This window comes from Tachyglossus aculeatus (assembly GCF_015852505.1).
Source record: "Tachyglossus aculeatus isolate mTacAcu1 chromosome 12 unlocalized genomic scaffold, mTacAcu1.pri SUPER_6_unloc_1, whole genome shotgun sequence".
NCBI lineage: Eukaryota > Metazoa > Chordata > Mammalia > Monotremata > Tachyglossidae > Tachyglossus > Tachyglossus aculeatus.
In genome coordinates this window covers 9,624,760-9,635,853 of record NW_024044828.1, presented here as the reverse complement: position 1 = coordinate 9,635,853, position 11,094 = coordinate 9,624,760, and the positions used below count along the sequence as shown (strand labels likewise).

Genomic DNA, 11,094 nt, shown 5'->3' with positions numbered 1-11,094 from the left:
CTGAAACAAGGAGGGAAGGATTTGGGGCTGCTGCGAGTGAGTGGTAGAGCTATCTTCAGGCCTGCCAAAGGGAAGAGTAATCTCAGCCATTGTCAGAAGTGGGGTCGGTGCTCAAAATCACATGGCTCAGGGTGGAATCCTTGCCCGGGCAACAACGCTTTATCCCTGGGCATGAGAATCCATAAAACTGAAAGGCCAGAGAGTCATGCATGCTCCAAACGTTCAGGGCCGTGAGAGATTCACTGAATCCTCTTTAGGGATATTTGACCAATGATGCCAGGCAAATTGTGTATCGCTGCACATTTACAGATAACACTAATGAAGGGATTTTCTTTTTCCAACACAGGTCGGCAGGCTGCATTTCAAAACCTCCAATTGGCTCGGCTTCTCCAAGAATATTGGAAGCATGAAGAGTGCAGTGAGAGAAGACCTTCACTCCGGAATTGGCTCGGCTTCTCCAAGAATATTGGAAGCATGAAGAGTGCAATGAGAGAAGACCTTCACTCCGGCTCATGCGGCAAGAGATGGATAAAGGGAAAACTCTTTTAGGCCCTAAACGAATCCCCAGTGCTGTAGCCCAGGTCTTTATGGCTGGGAAGATGGAGGAGGAAAAAAGAATAGTTTTCTTGATGCACACAGTCTCCTGCTTTCATTTATCTAGCTACGGTCTTCATGGCCTGAAAAGATCCTATGGGGTTAAAAAAGGAGAATTTTGCTTTATGCAGAAACTCTGCTACTTACTGGTCTACCTGAGGACTTAAAGGACTTTAAAGAAAATATCTGAGGAGGAAAAGGAGAGATCTGCTCTATGTCGAGGCCTCTCCTATGCATTAGCCCACCTCAGGTCTCGAAGGCTGTTCATTGAAGAACAAAATGGGTGTCTTTGAGGTGCCAGAGGAGAAATATTCTTCATGCCAAAATTCTCCTGATTTCATTTCCCTACTGAAGGTCTTAATGGCCTACAAGAGAAGGTCTTCAAGGCCTTTTGGGTGAAAAGGGAGAAATTTGCTTCATGCAAACAATCTCCGGGTTCACTTTTTCTATCCAATGTCTTTTATGGCCTAAGAGAGAATATTTGCCATGCCTAAGGAGAAATTTGCCTCAAGGAAATAATCTCATTTTCTTTCTCTATCTAAGGTCTTCAAGGCCACAAAAAGGCCTTTTTGAGATGAAAAAGAGGAAATTTGCTTTATACAAGAAATCTCTTGCTTAACTGTTCTCTACCTAAAGTCTCCAGGGCATGAAAAGGCAATACATTTGGTTAAAAGAAGGAGAATTTTGCTTCATGCAAAAACTCTCCTGCTTATTGAACCACCTGAGGTCTCTAAGGCCTCAAAAGTGAATACTTGAGTGGCGAAAGGAGAAATGGGCTTCTTGCAGATCCTGTTCATTACTCCACCTCAGGCCTTCTAATTGAGAATGAAAACGAATAGTTGAGGGAAATCTTGCTTCATGCAAAAATCTCCAGCTTTTGTTTCTCTCCCCAAGGTCTTCAAGGGCAGAAAAGAGAATATTTTAGGTACAAAAGGAGAAAATGGCTTCATGTAAACATGGGCCAGAAAGAGTAATATATAGGATCAAAAAAGGAACTATTTTCCTTAGAAAAATTCACCTCATCATATTTCTCCCTAAGGTCTTCAAGACCTGAAGAGAAAGTGTATGAACCGGAAAAGAAGCCATTTGCTTCATGCAGAAACATCTCCTGTGAATTACTCCACCTGTGGCCTTCAAGGCCTTTTAATTGACAATGAATAGAGAACCTTGGTGGTTGGTGAAAAGGCAAAATTTGCTTCATGCAAACAAACCTGCTTTTCTTTCTCTACCAAAGGTCTTCAGGGCCTTATGAAAGAGAGTATTTGAGGTGAAAAAGGAGAAATGTGTTTCTGCTTCATGCAGAAACATCTCCTGTTCATTCCTCCACTGGAGGCCTTCAAGGCCTTTGAAAAGACAATGAATAGAGAATCTTGGTGGTGAAAAGGAGAAACTTGCTTCATGCAAAGAAATCTGCTTTTCTTTCTCTACTGAGGTCTTCAGGGCCTGAGAAGAGAATATCTGAGGTGAGAAAGGAGAAGTTTGCTTCACGCAAAAACATCTCCTTTTCATTACTCTAGTTCAGGCCTTCAGGGCCTAATAATGGAGAACCTTTCAGGTGAAAAAAAGGAGAAATTTGCTTCATGCAATCTTCTGTTTTTGTATCTCTCTGCCAAAAAGGTCTTCAAGGCCTGAAAAGAGAATGTTTGTGTGGAACAAGGAGTTTTCTTGGTTGAATCTCCTGCTTTGGTTTCTCCACCTAAGGTCTTCAGGGCCTTAGAAGAGGCTATTTCCAGTGGAAAAAAGGGCTAATTTGCTTCATGCAGATATACCTCCTGTGCATTACTTCACCTCAGGCCATCAAGGCCTTTGAATTGAGAATGGATAGAGACTATCTGAGGTGCGAGAGGAGGAATTTGCTTCATGCAAACCATCCCCAGCTTCTCCTTCTCTGTGCAAGGTCTTCAGGACCTCCAAAGAGAATATCTGAGGGGGAAAAGGAGAACTTTGCTTCATGCAAACTATTTTCTGCTTCTGTGTCTTTCTAAGGTGTTCAAGGCAATAAAAGAGAACATTTGTGGTGGAGATGGAGAAATTTGCTTTATGCATAGAGTCTCCAGGTTTTAGTCCTCTAAGGCCTTCATGCAAAAACTCTCCTGTCATTGTATCCACCTAAGATCTACAAGACCTGAAGGGAAAATATATGAGCTGGCAAAGAAGAAATTTTCTTCATACACAAATGTCTCCTAAACATAAGCCTATACCTGCAGCCTTCAAGGCCTTTTAATTGTGAAAAGCCCGAGGAATATTTGAGGTGGAAAAGGAGAAATTTGTTTCATGCAAGAGAATCTCCTGCTCTGATTTCTCTACCTAAGGTCTTCAAGGCCTTCAGGAGAAGATCTGAGATGAAAAGGGAGAAATGTGCTTTATGCAAAGTATCTCCTACTTTAATTTCTCCTTGACAAGCCTTCAAGGCCTTTTAGTTGAGGGTAATTCGAGACGATTTGAAGTGAAAAAGGATAAATTTCCACCGAGCAAAAACACTCCGGGTTTTATTTCACTACCTCAGGTCTACACTTCCTGGAAAGAGAAGCTCTGAAGTGAAAAAGGAGAAATTTGCTTCATGCAAAAGTTCTCCAGTTAATCTGTCTACCTAAGGTCTTCAAGACCTGAAAGCAAAATAGATGAGTTGGAAAAGGAGCAATTTGCTTTATGCAAAATTCTCCTGCTTTTCTCTTAGCTAAGGACTTCAGTGCCCAAAAAGAGAATACTTGGAGGTAGAAAAGGAGACATTTGCTTCATGCAAAAAATTGCTAGGCTTGATTGTCTCTAACCTAAGCTCTGTAAAATCTGCCTAGACAATATATGAGGTGGAAAAGGCATAATTTACTTCATGCAAAAAAGTTCTCCTATGTATTGCTCTACCCATGGCCTCTAAGGCCTGCAAAGAGAATATTTAAGGAGTTAAAGGAGACATGACCCACATGCAAATTTCCTCCTTTCTTTTAAGCTCATCCTTAAAGGCCTTGTGCTTTTTGATAGAGAAAATGTAATATACTTGGGGTGAAAAGGAGAAATTTTCTTCCTGTACAGTCTCCCCCTTTATTTTGCCACCAAAGGCTTTGCCTTCCAAGGCCTTTTTGTTAGGAGAGACAAGAAAATATCTGGGATGAAAGAAAATGGTAAAACTTGCTTCATGCGAACAAACCTCCTGCTTAGTACATCACCTCAGGACTTCAAGGCCCTGTAATTTAGAGTTGAGTTGAAAAAGGAAGCATGTGCTTTATGTCAGTAAGTCAGCTATTTATTTCTCCACCTTAGGTCTTCAAGGCCTTTCACTTGATAGTGGAGATAGCCTAACTGGAGTGGAGAAAAGAGAGAATAGCTTCATAAATAGTCTAACTTGCTCCATGCAAAAATCTAACTCTGCATCTCCTAAGTCCCCAGCCCAGGTCTTTAGGGCTTGGGTTGTTGGGGAAAGAGAGAGCGAGAGAGAGATTAGAGGTAGAAAAGGGGTGAAGAGCTTCATGCTAATTCCCCCTAAGAATCCCTGAAAGAGTTTTCACTCTTATCCTTCCACTCTGCCTGCTCTGCCATCTCCACCTGAGACAAAGTCATCGAACCACTCTGTGCTGCTTAAGCAGGTAAGAAATTGGAAGGCAAATGGGAGAGGGTCAGATTTGTGGTTCTTTGGAATGCTAGTTAAGGATGCTTTTGAGACCCAATCACTCCCTGGGTGCTCGACGATGCGTAAAAAAATTTCTATTAAGATATGCCTTAGCATTCTTTCAAATCACCAAACATTTGTTTCAATGTTTTGCTACAGTTGAAATATCATTCAGACCTATGTCAGAAGGTTAGAGTGTCCAGTCAACATTTCTCTTGGCTTCCAGTGGAGGTGGGCTACATTTCATGTCTAGGGAATCTCCCCGTCAGCGTGTCCTAGAGCGCAAATGAGGTGGTTTTTAGTTGGGATCAATTGATTAGTTTACTTTGTGCTCCGGAATCAATGACTTGGCCATCATCCATTCCTGGATTGAGCCTGGTGTTTTGTAGCCTCCTCTGAGACCAGATTTTCACCTAGTCACTTTCCTGCCTCTTCTCTAGATCCTGCCTCCCAAGAGCTGCACTTGTTTAGTGTGGAAATAGTGGAGAAAGAAAGAGGTAAGCAGCCCTGGCAGAGTATCTGGGTCATCGTGAAAGCGAGCGATATACGGATCAACAGTTGGGATTCTGTTTCTTCCTGTTGATTTTTCTCTTTCCTGTTTGGTGTGTTCGGTGAAATATTGGGGCAGGAACCAAATGTGGTTGCTCTCCTCGCTGCCCAAACATTAACCAAGCTTTACAAAGGAAAATGGGTTATCAAAATGAAGCTGACTGTAACTCCTTGATGTATGTACTAGACTTTCGTGGAGATACACGAACAAGAATGGAACTGTATTTCTTCCTTCCTGCAGGGCCAGCCAGCGCCACTCAAGAAAGGCTCCATAGGATGTTCAACTCTAGAGGAATAGAGGATGAAGGACAATCAGATGACTGTTGGGTTTGGAGGGAAAAAATCCAGCTACTACTTAAGAGGAAACGGTGCTGGATCCAAGGCTCAGTCTCGAGCCTTCTGGTCCGGTATTTTGGGGGTGGGGGGCAGATTAAAGAAAATTTCGGGGGGAGGAGGAGGGATTTTGCACCATGCCAAATTGTTGAAAAACGTAGGTTCCTGTAAGACAGTTCATGTAAGACTTTGATGATCTCCTGCCTTGGGTCTTGAAGGCCCAGGGGTGAGGATGAAGAAAGTAACTTCATGTCAAAAATCTCCTGTTTGACCCATCATCTCCCATCCTGGCTATTCTGGTCTTTGTGGTGGGTGGTTGGGAGGGGGGAATCCCCAGAGAAACTCTGCTGGGCAAAATGGGAGATTCTCTTCTTGGAGAATCTCCGGCAAAACATGGTCCAACCGTCCAAGAAATCCCCAGTTGGTCTTTATGGCTGCACTTCTGGACCAAGAGGTTATCCTCAGACAATTTGGGATGTGTCTCTTGTGAGCCTTCTAGTTTTCAGAGGGGTTAGAGCTGCTGCAATTTGACCCTGTAGGCTCATTTTCCATGTGAATCAATTATCCAGGTTTATCGGGAAATACCTTTTAAAATTCTATAGTGTTTTGTCAGGATTCCAATTTCAAACCTGTATGATGAAAGCATAACAGAGAGAACTCCTTGACTTTCTCTGAATCCTGGTTGACCAACTCTACTGTTCAATGGAGTGTTATTTTTCTGTCATTCAGCTGATACAAAACAACGAAAACATTTACGCAGTCCATCACACCAACATTTAAAAAGTCAATAAAATAGGTAAATAAAATAAAAAATAAATGTAGGACAATCAGTTTAAAATAAAAATTAATATTAACATCACTGACATATAAACTGACATATAAATATATACAACACTCATTCCATTGAACGTAGACGTCTGGGATATCTTAGGATTAAAAGAACCCCATCCATTTGGAGACCAAAAACCGCAAGGTTAATATCTGTGCCTTTTTCAATGTAATTAGACGAAAGGCTTTATGAACGCAAACTGACTGTAACACTATAGACCCACCGAAAAACTTCATGGGGAAATTCAGCCTAATTTCAAAGCTATTTTACGTCATAGGATTTTTTGAAGAATGTCTGACTATTTGAGTGCTTTGTCCTTAAAGTTTTGAATCTGCGCAGACTTGGGGGGCTGCTTCTCTGGACTGGATCTTGCCTGTCTGTGGTAAGCACTAGTAGGAACAGAGGTAAGTGTGAACTGAGCTGGTGGGGAGAAATCTACAAAGTCCCCTGAAGGATTGGTTCAAGGGATATCCTCAGGGTGGCCCTGGGAGATGGCAAGCGTTGCCTAGATGAATGTCAGTGCTTTACACGTGCCTTAGCTTTTCCACCTTAAAATCTGCCTGTAGGATTTTTGTTCCCCATATACAGCTAGGAGAGAATGAGATCCGGGGAAAAAAGTGAGGTGAAAGTGCAGCGGTCCAAGAAGAAGAATTCACACGATCGAGTCAGCCGTAGGAGGCATGGCCACTGTCCCTGTGGCCCCGTCTTGCAGCGGAGGGAAGCAGGGACAGCCTGGTGAGAGGGAACCGGGGGAGGAGGGAGGTGAGGAACCAGGCCTGAGGAGGTGGGATGGAGGGCCTACGCCCACTGCAGCACTGCCACTAGGTGCCCCCTGATCCTCAGTGGGTGGCCCACTGCAGGGGGGACAGGGGCAGTGCAGGGGAGGGAGCGGCAGGGAAGAGGGTGTTGCTGGGGACCACTTCTCTATTCTCTTTTTCCCCAGTCCATCACACCAGCATTTAAAAAGTCAATAAAATAGCTAAATAAAATTAAAAATTTATGTAGATAAATGTAGGACAATCAAATAGTTTAAAATAAAAATTATTATCAACATCACTGACATATAAAATAACTGATATATAAATATATACACACTCATTCCATTGAACGTAGACGTCTGGGATATCTTAGGAATAAAAGAACCCCATGCATTTGGAGATCAAAAAACGCGAGGTTAATATCTCTGCCTTTTTTAACGTGATTAGACGAAAGGCTTTATGAACGCAAACTGTCTGTAACGCTATAGACCCACCCAAAAACTTCAAGGGAAAATTCAGTCTAATTTCAAAGCTATTTTACGTCATACGATTTGTTGAAGAACGTCTGACTATTTGAATGTTTTGTCCTTAAGGTTTTGAATCTGTGCAGACTTGGGGGGCTGCTACTCTGGACTTGCCTGTCTGTGGTAAGCACTAGTAGGAACAGAGGTAAGTGCGAACTGAGCTGGTGGGGGGAAATCTACTAAGTCCCCTGAAGGATTGGTTCAAGGGATATCCTCAGGGTGGCCCTGGAGGCTGGCAAGCGTTGCCTAGATGAATGTCAGTACATTTACACGTGCCTTAGCTTTTCTACCTTAAAATCTGCTGGTAGGATTTTTGTTCCCCATATACAGCAAGGAGAGAATGAGTTTTCCTAGATCCGGGGAAAAAAGTGAGGTGAAAGTGCAGCGGTCCAAGAAGGAGAATTCACACGATCGTGTCAGCCGTAGGAGGCCTGGCCACTGTCCCTGCAGCCCCGTCTTGCAGCGGGGGCAAGCAGGGACAACCTGGTGAGAGGGAACCGGGGGAGGAGGGAGGTGAGGAACCAGGCCTCAGGAGGTGGGATGAAGGGCCTACACCCACTGCAGCACTGCCACTAGGTGCCCCCTGATCCTCAGTGGGTGGCCCACTGCAGGGGGGACAGTGGCAGTGCCGGGGAGGGAGCGGCAGGGAAGAGGGTGGTGCTGGGGACCCCTTTTCTGTCTTTTTCCCCTCCGTGCCTCCCTTCCTGTTTCCACAGCACCCTGACATTCGAGGACCACAGCCCATTCGAGGACCACAACCCACCAGCCAAGCCAGTAGCAGCTTCTTCCTGGACTCTCAATGGCCCGAGGGAAGCCATCCTGAAGTCCTCCTGGGAAGCCATCCTGAAGCCCTCCTGGGAAGCCATCCTCACAGCACCCTAAGGACCACAGCCCACCAGCCAAGCCGGCACCAACCTCTTCCTGGACTCTCAGTGGCCCAAGCGAAATAAACCTGAAGAACTCCTGCTTTCACCCTAGAGACCACAGCCCTCCAGAACAGCCAGCTCCAAACTTTCTGGACTCTCATCAACTGGAGGGAAACAATCCTGATGCACTACTGACTGTACCCAGCCCTAAGTCCCTTAAGATGCCTTCTGGGCTTGGACTTGTGTTTTAACCGCCCCCCCCGCCCCGGATGCACCACTCCCTCCTTCCAGATATTTCAAGAAAACCTGTTCTTCCCCTAAACGGTATGTTAATGAATAAAAGTTGTTAAAATTCCATCTCACACCAGATGGTCTCTCTTTTTTGTGGATTGGGTCTGTATGGTTCAAAGAGATGGTGTCTTCACAGAATAATCAAGACTGATGTTTAGTGCTAATGACTAAATTCCTCTTTCTAGAAAGGAAAGTGAAGGTGGCAGCCTTGCCTGAGGGCTTTTCAGTAAGTGGTTGGGTGGGAACTACTCAGCCAGGAGAAAGTGTAATAGCTCTGTGGGGAAAGTGGAAGGGTGATCTATGACACTAGATGCCCCCTCTTTAGAAGTTTCTTTTTCTCATCTATACAGTGGGCTCTGAAAAATGATTGATTAATTGAGAGAGGGTCTGTCTTGAGATAGTAAGCATCCCATCCTGCAGGGAGAATGATGGGAGCTGCCTGGTGAAGGTAAGAGCCAGACAACTGATGGATAGGAGGTCACTCCTGCCATGTCTGCGTTAGTAGAGGAAAGTAGTGGAGAAGTGCCTCTCAGGCGGTCATTATACTGTGGAGTTGGAAAGATTTCTTTAAAAATATTTGTTAAGCACTTACCATGTGCCAAGCACTGTACTAAGTTCTGGGGTAAATACAAGTTAATCAGGTTGGACACAGACCCTGTCCCACAGAGGACACAGTCTTAATCCACATTTTGCACATGAGGTAATTGAGGCACAGAGATGTTAGGTGACTTGCCCAAGGCCACACAGCAATCAATTCTAAATGACACTTTTGCCCAGACTCTTGTCTCCAGAATGAATAAATCTGTTGGATTACTCTGGTGTATATTTAGTGCTCTCTTTCTGTCCTAGAATTGTTTATTTTCTTTCAGATGTCCTTTGCTTTAAAAATCCTAATTACTTTAAATGTTTTTACTTTTCATTCCAACCTTCATAACCTCTTTGGTCTTTTCTCTCCCATTATTATCTCCCACTTCCCTTCTTTATGCAGTCATTTTTCAGGCACTGAGAATAACAACCCTCTTTTGTAGCAAGCGAAGCATAATATCCAGTGCTGGATGCCATCAGGAGAAGGCAGTTTTCAAATCCTGGCCTTATAAATCCATAGTTTTACTTATTTTGTAGAAGAATCTGGAGAATGAGGCCCACGACCACCCTTTCAGGAGTGTTTCTTCACAGTCCACACTGGGCAATTCAGTTTTATGGGTTAAGTGGAAAATGACACCCTGTAGTGTCAGTTCCCAGGAAACAGCAACCATCCAACTCAGCATCTCCAAAAGGCAGTTCAACCAAAAGACTGGTTCTTCAGTCCTTGGTTTTAAATAGTAAATACATTTATTACTTTAAGGTTGACTCCCTGAGATATGGTTTCCATGTTTAACATTTCTCCTCATGTAACCATGTTGAAAGAACCAACATATGTCCCAAAAGTTCAATGTTACCTGCACTGCACAGTTTCATTTTTTGATTCATGGAAAACATAAATGTCACTGTTGGGTTTTAATGTCTTTTCTTTTGATTTATTCCAGGAGAAGGAGCAATTTAAACATTTTTCTGTTCATTTTTGAGAGTAGTTGCAATATAAATTTGTACCAACTATCACATTAGTTGTGGAAAGGTAGTCTGGGATACAGCATCCTCTGGCTGTGATGGGAATGAAGTTGACTGCTTTCTGTGAGAAAATTTCAATCTAGATCATATATTACTGGATTAAAATCAGGGCTTTAATCCCAGATGAAGAGAAAGTGCGATATTTATAAGCAATCTTGGAGTGTAGGAAGCAGAACAAAGGAAGTGAAAGGTTTAAGGAAAGTGGTCTTCCTTCTCCCAGCTAGGGAGTAAGCTCCTTTTGAGCAGGGTATGGGATTTATGTTTCCCAAGATTTTACATCAATCAGTGAATTGCCCAGAGTAAAGGCTAAAAAAAAGCAGTGAGAAGCAGTGTTGCCCAATGGAAAGAGCATGGCCATGAGAGTCTGAGGACCTGAGTTTTTATCCTAATTCCACCACTTGTCTGCTGTGTGACTTCAGGCAACTCAACTTTTCTGTTTCTCAGTTCCCTCATCTGTAAAATGGGGATAGGGGCTATGAGGCCCATGTGGGATTAGGACTGTGTCCAACCTGATTATCAACCCCAGTGCTTAGTACAGATCTTGACATGTAGTAAGCATTTAACAAATACCACAATTATCCCTTGTGCTTCCAGTACTCATAGAGAGTTCATGTCTGTCTTGGGTAATCGGTTCCAGCCTGAAAATTCATTTTGGGCAGGGAATATGTCCACTAATTCTGTTTTACTTTAGCCTCCCAAGTGCTTAGTACAGTGCTCTGCACATAGTAAGTACTCAATAAATACCACTGATTAATTGATTGATTAACCAGCCCCCAGCTATAAAAAGTCCATTTTGTCCTGCTTTGTCTAATGGGAAGATAGAAGATAGTAATCACTCTTCTCTGAATGCTGAGATCATTTTCTAATTGGAAGTTGCTATCCTATTGCTTTCTCTTTGGACTTTTCATCCCATTTTATTGGACTGTAAACTCATTGTATCCAGGGAATCTGGTGAGAATCTGTGAAGATCTGGACCAGGAATGGATAGAGAAATGGGCTTCCAATCTCTTTCAGGGCCACTCTCCCCTTCCATGGTGTTTTAAACTATGTCACATTTCCAGTCTGATTTCTGACACCAGGGAGAACATGCATTTAGCAATATCTTTGGCATTCTCTGGAAAAGCAAAACTATCTTGTT

The 11,094-nt window shown here is 43.4% G+C and overlaps 1 long non-coding RNA gene across 1 annotated transcript; it reads left to right on the top strand.

Moving 5' to 3' along the window:
• The first annotated feature begins 4,054 nt into the window (after positions 1 to 4,054).
• On the top strand, positions 4,055 to 5,124 carry LOC119920912. Its single transcript, XR_005448439.1, has 3 exons — positions 4,055 to 4,175; positions 4,639 to 4,695; positions 4,989 to 5,124. It is a non-coding gene; the product is annotated as an uncharacterized LOC119920912 (long non-coding RNA).
• The last annotated feature ends 5,970 nt before the right edge of the window (positions 5,125 to 11,094 follow it).